The following is an 8,620-nucleotide window of genomic DNA, read 5'->3' on the forward strand; positions in this document are numbered from 1 at the left end:
CAATGATGGCTGATTGAGCATGGGAAAGAAAGCTTCTTTTTTAATGGAGGAGCTGATGGACTGATTGTCTGGTCACCAGCTCCTCCATCAGCAGTCATTTTATATATTTTAACCCTGAAATGGTTAAAAGAAGCAACAAGCTCATTCTTCAGGTGTCTCTCACTCTCTTTATCACTTCTTGGCCTTTTGTCTAAGATCAAGTGTTGTGTTCTTATAAGAACACAGAGCTACAATCTACACCTGATGAGGATGATCAAACATGGACCAGAAGAGCTGCAGAGACCTGCTAACATCAACAGGAGGATAGGGCAGATATTCGCTGGAGGAAGTAGCTCTACAGGAGAAGACTCGGAGAAGAATCGGGCTTTCCTGAGGAATCTTCGAGGAAGAAAACCAGCGAGACAGAGACCTCTCAGGGAATTTGTCCAGAAAAAATGGGAGAAAAATCTGCATAGCTCCACCCTTACTGGGAAACCGTTCCAGATCCCGCTCCAAGTGCAACCTGCAGGAGGACCCATGGCAAGCTTGGGGAGGAAAGTCGAAAAGAAGAGCTTGGAGCAAGGGACTGCAAGCAAAGCCCAGCCAAAGGCCAATTCTGCTCCCAGGGACTCTGCCTCTAAGACCAACCAGCTGAAGGGAGCCCAGAAGCCTCGTCAGGAAGCTCCAACCCTGGAGCCCTGGATGAGGCAGACTGTGGCCCTGAAGCTCAAGGAAGTGGATGGGAGGGTGTCGGACTTGTCCTTGAATGTGTTCTGTCGGAAAATGTTTCTGGATGAAGGCTTCTCCAGGTTAGAAACTCTCAGCATCCAGACCTTCTTGACAGGAATCTTCTTCGTCACTTTTACCACGGTGTATGCCTGTAGGAAGTTTTTGGAAATGGTAACTGCAGTAGAACCGGATTCATCTTTCTCTGCCTTCACAGGTAGATGTCCTATCCAGAGGAATGAGAGGAGGATTCCTGTCTCATTGCACAACCCATACACCCCAGGTAAAGATATCTGCACCTTCCTAAGATGCTTCTGTTTACTTGTGAGGGAAATATCCCACATCCTGAATGGCTGCAGCTTCTGGACAGGTAAGTAGTCAATGACTGTTAGCCTTCACAGGGACCCGGCTTACTCGGATGGACTTCAACACCTGTTCCCAACATTCTCCCTGGGCAACTCCTATGGCCTCATTTGCTACCTCGATATGCCAAGCAACTGCAGAATATGTGGCAAGAATACACACCAATGAAGGACTGCAAGGAGGATGCATGTAGGATTTGTTGGTTGACGGGACACAGCTCGAAGGACTGCCCAAGGAAGACGTCCTAAAACCTGTGTGGACTGGTGGCTCAACTGTATAAAGACTGCCCCAAGTAAGAGAGATCCTGGGCATCAGGGGATGCAATGACCCATGCATCGGAGGCCAAGGTCCCACTGACAGCCTGTGATGACCAAGGCCCCAGCGACCAAGGCCCAAAAAGGTAAGGTGTCGGGGACCAAACTACCAGCGTGGTCCCAGCAACTCCAAAGCTCATGGACAAGAAAAAGTCGAAGGAGGGTAAGAAAACTGTTGCCCCTGTCCTGATCCCCTCAGTCATCCCCATCCAAACCCACACCGGCCACTCCTACTGAGGACTCCTCAGCAGGTGTCTTCTCCCCTGTCCTGGCAGCCACTCTACCCCCAGACCATGGTTGAGGTGGAAGTAACCTTTTCTCCAGCTGCCTCAACCTCCTATGAGAAGTATTTTGCCCCTCTTGGCTCCCTAGGTGCAACCCAGGGAAAGAGGAAAGTGGAGGACAGCCCTGCCGCTGAGAGGTCTAAAAAGAAGATCATTGGTTACAAGGGTGAGGAGGGAGATATCCTTCCCGAGTCAGATGAGATGGAGCACATGGTTGATACCCTGGTGGCTGACTCAGAGGAGCTGATGGTTGCCGAGTTAGAGGCCATGCTGTTCGATAAGATGGAGAATTAGGGCCTGGTGGAGATTCCATCACTGGCAGAGGTCATAGAAGAGGACCCACCCGACCAGAGTGGTAAATAAGGTGTATTGCCTGCACTCACTTTTTCCCTAAATGATGGCAAATGTTAACTTATTTTCTATTAATGTTAGAAGCAACAAGGACAAGTTCAGATGTCAGACCGCTTACGCTTTTCATACAGCTCAGTTGTGTGATGTGTATATGTTACAGGAGTGTTCTCTCCCCTCCTCTAGGTCCTTAAAACATCTGGCCAGGAAGTGGCCCCATGGTCCGTCCTACTAGTCCGAAGGGGGTGACTGCAAGTCTGCAGGGGTTGCCATTCTGATCAGGGGGGGCGCTTTCACGCGTGAGTTGTCCAGGAGCTCATCTGCGCAGGTTTCTTTTTGTAGACAGCAACTGGGCGAAGGAACCTGTCAGGTTCATCAACTTGTATGCATCCCCTCTGAAGAATGAGCACTTGGAGATTTTTCAGACCCTGTGGCTTCAGCTTGCCACCACAAGGATCTTAGAATGGCCAGGGATTTCAACTGCCCCATCGAGGAGCATGGTTGTAGTTCTGGCACGTCTGCCAAGTTGGACATCATGTCGAAGCTGCTCATCGAAATGTTGACTGAGGCCTCTCTTGAGGACGTGGTGGGCTCCATGTGGAGAGGCTCCACAAACTATTTGTGGAGCCGACCTGATGGCTCACTCTGTTCCGGGAATGACTTTGTGTTCACCTCTTGAGCAATCAGGCAGAGTAGGCACTCTATGGTCCCCTGCTTCTTCTCTGACCACAGAGCCATTCACTTACAAGGTGTCCTCGGCTAAGGTTTCTCATATGGCCCTGGCTCCTGGAAGCTGAATCATGCTCTGCTGGCTCAGACTGAAGTTGTGGAGGAACTTAGAGCTGCCTACGCAATGTGAAGGTCCTCCAAAGGTAGCTTCTGAACCATTTGTGACTGGTAGGAGTATGGTAAACTTGAGTTTCACCATTTCTTTCAGGCCAAGAGTTGACAACAGGTGAGTGAGAAGAGGAGAGACTTTCAAGGACCTTCTTCACTGTGGCTGGGACATGAGGGAGGAGCTGGAGGAGACCAAGAGGAGACTGAAAAGGCACTTTGAGGAGGAGTCCAAGCAAATTGTCTTCTGTTCCAAGGTGGAGAACCTGGAGAAGGGTAAGGGTGTACCTGCGAGATGGGAATGTAAACATATGAAGTGGGAAGGAGGACGTGATAAGGGTCGTCAGCGACTTCTACAGCGATCTCTACTCCCACAAGACTACCGACCCCGATGATGCCGATAAGTTCCTGTCAGGTATCACAAATCATTTTGACCCTGCAGGTGCGGCAGCCATGGACAAACCTCTGTCGGTGGGTGAATTGCTGTCTGCCGCAAAATCCTTTAGTACCGGCAGGACCATGGCCTGTGAATAATGGACTTCCAGCAGAGCTCTATGTAGAGCTGGGAGACGTCATCTGCCCAGACCTGTTAGACCTGTATGAAAAGATGGGGGTGGAGGGTAGAATTCCTCTATCATTGAGGAAAGGAATGGTCAAGGTCCTGTACAAGCGGAAAGGAGAGAGGTGCAACCTGAAGAATTGGCATCCCATCACTCTGCTAAATGTGGACTACAAGATCCTGGCCAAGATGATGGCGACATGATTGAAAATGGTCATCAGACGGATCATCCACCTGAACGAGGCCTGCAGCATCCCCAGACATTGCATCGCAGACTGCCTCACTCTCATGTGGGACATGGCCGAGTCAAGGTCTGCCTCGCACACACAGCCATGGTCTCCTTGGATCAAGAAAAGGCCTTTGACCGGGTCTCCCATGAGATCATGAGCAGTGCTCTGCACTGGTTGGGTTTGAGTAACATGTTTTGTTTGTATGTCCGTCTGATGTATTTTGATATCCACAGCTCGGTGTTGGTGAATGGCTGGAAGATTGACTCCTTTCCTGTACTTTCTGGGGTCAGACAAGGCTGCCCTCTATCACCTCTTTTTTTGTTTGTGTTATAGAACTGGGATCAGCGCATCGGGTCTGGGACGACACGAGGTCAAATGCTCGCTTTACATGGACGACGTCACCGTTTTATGCACTGATTGTGGCTCAGTCGATGTCCTCGTCCAGTCGTGTGAGATGTTTGGTTAAGCTTCTGGGGCTAAAGTCAACTGCAGGAAGTCGTAAACAATGCTCTTCAGGGATTGGCAACTGGCCTTCTCCGCCCCCTTCCCCTTGAACATCCAACCGGATTTCAGCAAAGTTCTTGGAGTCTGGTTTGGGAAGGAAGAAGTGGCCCTCAAGTCTTGGCAAGAAGGTTTGACCAAGTTTAACGTATCGGCCTCTGGAACCTCAGACTCCTCACTTGTGAGGGTGAGGCGCTTGTCCTGCATAATGAAGTACTGCAGTACATGGCGCAGGCCTGCCCCCCATGTTACCATGAGCTGGGCCATTACCAGGATAGTGTTTCACTTTGTCTGGGGATCCAAGATGGACAGAGTCAAGCAGGCCATCATGTACAAGGAGCATCGCAAGAGTGGGAAGGGCGTTCCAGATATCGCCACCCTCCTGTGGTCCTCCTTCATGTTTGATTATGTTCACCAAACTCTGCAAGTCAAGAGAGGCTCTGCGGGCAGGTCTATGTCTCCTTCCCCTTTTCCTCTTTGTAGGTGACACAGCTGGGCCAAGTGGGACTGCTCTTATTCCTATAACTGGACAACGCCATGGCTCTATGGAGACGTTTGGTTCTTGGGGGAACATCAAATGGAGGGACTCAAGCCTGACTTGTGGAAGCCCAAACCTATCCACAAACTGACCAGAGCCAAGGATGATATTGATAACATCACAGGACTTCACCAGGACACGCTCGATACTGTGTGGACAAATATGTCATTTGACAGGCTGACCAACGGGCACAAGGACTTGTCGTGGATGGCGATTCAGGGTGGGCTGCCCATCTGGTCATTCATGCATGCCCGGAACCTGTGTAAGACCCGGTACTGCCCAAATTGCCCCTTCGTGGAGGAAATATCTTTGCACACTTTTTGGGATTGCCGGTTTGTACAGCGCTTGTTGACTGCCCTAGTGGACGACTTAAAGAAGTCTGACCCCGGAGCGAGCCTATCGCACCATTCTGTGCTTTACGAACTCTTCCCTGGGGTTCATACCATCAAAGCCATCCTGGATGCTTGGCACCTTATGAACTGCTTTAAGGACGCATCTTGGGTTGCCAGAAACCGTCTCATCTTGAGGAGGGAGAGGATGTCTATCCAGAACTGCCGCAGGCTGATCCACAGCCTGCTCAGAGACTATTCCATAGTCGACGGTCCTGAGTATGAGGACTAAACCCCTTTTTCTTACCCCTTTCCCCTTATGTGTCTTGTCTTTCAATAAAGCTTTGGGCTTGTGATCTCCCCTCTCCCTATCCCCTCTTTCCACTCCCTTTCTTTATCATGGTTTGTCGTACTGTATTGTTTGACATATTTCTTTCTTTCAGCTTAAGTGTTTTTGTGTAGCATAGGAGTTTGATGTTTAGTTAGTGAGTCATAATCTTAAGCTATGTATGAATGATGTAGAATTATGTGTGTACTGGGCTGCGGCACAGTACACGGTTTGTTAACTTATTTTTGGAATGCATGATAATAAAATAATTTATTCAATCAAAAAATATAGTTTGACTTTTACCCTATGTAAAAAGACTAGTTAAAGAATCGATGTTGACTTTTGGATTGCTACTTTCAACATATGGCACTGCAGTTTTAGTCCTCTTTCTCTCTGAAGAGACACCAAATGGTGGTAAAGTAAGTGGCTCTGAGTAGTGTTGAGCATTCCGATACCACAAGTATCGGGTATCGGCCGATATTTGCTGCATCGGAATTCCGATACCGAGTTCCGATATTTTTGTGATATCGGAAATCGGAATCGGAAGTTCCCAGTGTATGGTTCCAAGGGTCTGGAGGAGAGGAGACTCTCCTTCAGGCCCTGGGATCCATATTCATGTAAAAAATAAATAAATAAAATAAAAAATATGGATATACTCACCCCTCCGGTGGCCCCTGGACCTTAGCGATGTAACCGGCAGCCTCCGTTCCTAAGAATGCAGTGAGTTTAGGACCTGCAATGACATCACGACTTGTGATTGGTCGCGTGAGTGGTCACATGAGCGGTCACGCGACCAATCACAAGCCGCGACATCATCGAAGGTCCTTCACTCCTCATTCTTAGGAACAGAGGTTGCCGGTTACATCGCTAAGGTCCAGGGGCCGCCAGAGGGGTGAGTATATCCATATTTTTTATTTTAATTCTTTATTTTTTACATGAATATGGATCCCAGGGCCTGAAGGAGAGTTTCCTCTCCTTCAGACCCTGGGAACCATCCAGGATACCTTCCCATACTTGTGTCCCATTGACTTGCATTGGTATCGGGTATCGGTATCGGCGATATCTGATATTTTTTGGATATCGGCCGATCCCATCCGATACCGATACCTTTGAGTTTCGAAAGGTATCGCTCAACACTAGCTCTGAGTTATGTAGCCTAGTGATGGAAACAGATAAAAAGGGGCCCATGGGCAGTACCTTTATACAGTCCTACTCATCGTTATTGTCACTCATGAAGTTTAAGTACATAATGTGGAATATCTCCTGACAAAAATGAATCAAGTGAAACATTTTTTTTTTCTATAGAGCACTTGTGTTAAATACAAAAGATTAAATGATAAACAGTAATTTAAAACAAAATAAAATTGGAGGGAAAAGTAGAAAAACCTGAGCTTGATACTGATATTAGCACTCTTTACATTAAATTAGTATGAAAACACATTTTGACTTGTCTGTGGTAAATCACAAATGAAAATCACCTGTGATTAATTGTTGGTGCCCATGTGACATGAATTAGCCAATGAATGATGACTTCAGTGTTTTAAAAAGCCATATGGTAGGCCCTGTTACTGTGTCACAATGGTGAAGACAAAGGCGCTGTGAGGACATAAGAACTGCCATTATTAGCAAACAAAAAACTTCCAAAGGGTATAAGGCATCTCAAAAGACCTTGGCATCCCAGTTTCAATGGTGCGCAATGTCATTAAGAAGTTTGCCAAGCATGTAACCATCAAGAACCTCCCTGGACGTGGGGGAAAGAGGAAAATTGACAATAGATGTCTTCGATTGTATGTATGGTGGAAAAAACACCACATCAAACATCCAAATACCTGAAGGCCAACCAGGAACAGTCTGGGGTTATGGTTTCAACAAGTACCATACACCGCACACTAAACTAAGCAGAGCTTTATGTGCAGAGGCCAAGGAAGAAATCATTGCTGAAGAAAAGACATAACAAGGAATGGCTGATGTTTGAAAAGAGTACCTTGACAAACCACAATGCTTCCGGAAAAATGTTCTGTGGATAGATGACGCAAAAATAGATCTTTTTGGCAATGCAAAGCAACAGTTTGTTTACTGATGTTGCAATTAAGCTTATAAGGAAAAGAACATCCTACCAACAGTTAAGCATGGTGGAGGATCCATAATGCTGTGGGGTAGTTTGCTTGCTTGCACACATCCAAAAGTACACAGGAATGGTTGAAAAAGAAAAAATGGACTGGTTTAAAATGGCCATCAATGAGTCCTTACCTCAATCCCATTTAAAATCTTTGGGATGAGCTGAAATCTGCGATTTGGAAAAAGAACCCTGCAAACATGTACTATAGTAAATGTTATCAATTTTCCCTTCAATTCACAATGGCTTAAGAGGATTTTTTTTGCCTTTTAGATGAAAACCAAATGCCCTACCAGCGATCTATATTTTAGCTCATGTCGAAGACTGCAAAAGCAGAATGGTGTACAACGCCACAGGAAAGCTGATAAAAACTGTCATCAAAAGCAAGAGAAAGACAAATACCTGCCAGGAAAGAGACAGGGCAGGACCTGAAACTTTATCTGAAAGCAGGAGGAAAAAAGTAGCTAAGGGTACTGTCACACAGTGCAATTTTGATCGCTACGACGGCACGATCCGTGACGTCGCAGCGATCGTATGATTATCGCTCCAGCATCGTAGACTGCTGTCACACTTTGCAATCACGGCGCTGGAGCGATGCCGAAGTCCCCGGGTAACCAGGGTAAACATCGGGTTACTAAGCGCAGGGCCGCGCTTAGTAACCCGATGTTTACCCTGGTTACCAGCGTAAACGTAAAAAAAACAAACAGTACATACTCACATTCCGGTGTCTGTCCCCCGGCGTTCTGCTTCTCTCCACTGTGTAAGCACCATAGCCGGAAAGCACAGCGGTGACGTCAGACGTCACCGCTGTGCTCGCTTTCCGGCCGGCAGGCGCTCACAGTGCAGAGAAGCTGAGACGCCGGGGACAGACACCGGAATGTAAGTATGTACTGTTTGTTTTTTTTACGTTTACGCTGGTAACCAGGGTAAACATCGGGTTACTAAGCACGGCCCTGCGCTTAGTTACCCGATGTTTACCCTGGTTACAAGCGAACACATCGCTGGATCGCTGTCACACACAACGATCCAGCGATGTCAGCGGGTGATCAAGCGACGAAAGAAAGTTCCAAACGATCTGCTACGACGTACGATTCTCAGCAGGATCCCTGATCGCTGCTGCGTGTCAGACACTGCGATATCGTAACGATATCGCTAGAACGTCACGAATCGT

General features: G+C 47.5%; 1 pseudogene; it reads left to right on the top strand.

Moving 5' to 3' along the window:
* The first annotated feature begins 249 nt into the window (after positions 1 to 249).
* Positions 250 to 1,472, top strand: LOC143804015 (uncharacterized; annotated as a pseudogene).
* The last annotated feature ends 7,148 nt before the right edge of the window (positions 1,473 to 8,620 follow it).

This window comes from Ranitomeya variabilis, chromosome 2 (genome assembly GCF_051348905.1).
Source record: "Ranitomeya variabilis isolate aRanVar5 chromosome 2, aRanVar5.hap1, whole genome shotgun sequence".
Classification (NCBI taxonomy): domain Eukaryota; kingdom Metazoa; phylum Chordata; class Amphibia; order Anura; family Dendrobatidae; genus Ranitomeya; species Ranitomeya variabilis.